Genomic DNA, 628 nt, shown 5'->3' on the forward strand with positions numbered 1-628 from the left:
GCCCTTGTGATAGTGTACTTTGTGAAATTCCCTGCCCTTGTGAATGTACTTTGTAACATTCCTCCCCACCCTTGTGACAATACACCCTCCCTGCCCTTGTGAATGTACTTTGTAACATCCTCTCTGCCCTTGTGACAATACTCCTTCCCTGCCCCTGTGAATGTACTTTGTAACATCCTCCCTGCCCTTGAGAATGTACTTTGTAACATCCATTCTCCCACCGGCAAAAATTACTCCTAACTCCACCAGCCTATCCCAAACCTATAAGAACCAATGATAATCCCACCACCCTTCGCTGACTCCTTTCCCGGACTCAGCCCACTTGCACCCAAGTGAATAAACAGCCTTGTTGCTCACACTAAGCCTGCTCATGCTCAGGTGGTCTCTTATAAGGACGCATGTAAACACTAAGTACATGTGGAGTCAAACTGGCTAAGACAGAGAAAACCTGTAACAGAAAACAAACTGAAAGTGTACTTAAACAATGAATTGCTGTGATGCACTGAAGCTGTGGAAAAGGTCTGAGAAGAATCTGATTCACAATAAGAACGCAGTGAGCCAAGATCGCGCCACTGCACTCCAGCCTGGTGACAGAGTGAGACTTCATCAAAAAAAAAAAAAAAGGAAC

This window comes from Mandrillus leucophaeus, unplaced genomic scaffold (assembly GCF_000951045.1).
Source record: "Mandrillus leucophaeus isolate KB7577 unplaced genomic scaffold, Mleu.le_1.0 Scaffold38, whole genome shotgun sequence".
Classification (NCBI taxonomy): domain Eukaryota; kingdom Metazoa; phylum Chordata; class Mammalia; order Primates; family Cercopithecidae; genus Mandrillus; species Mandrillus leucophaeus.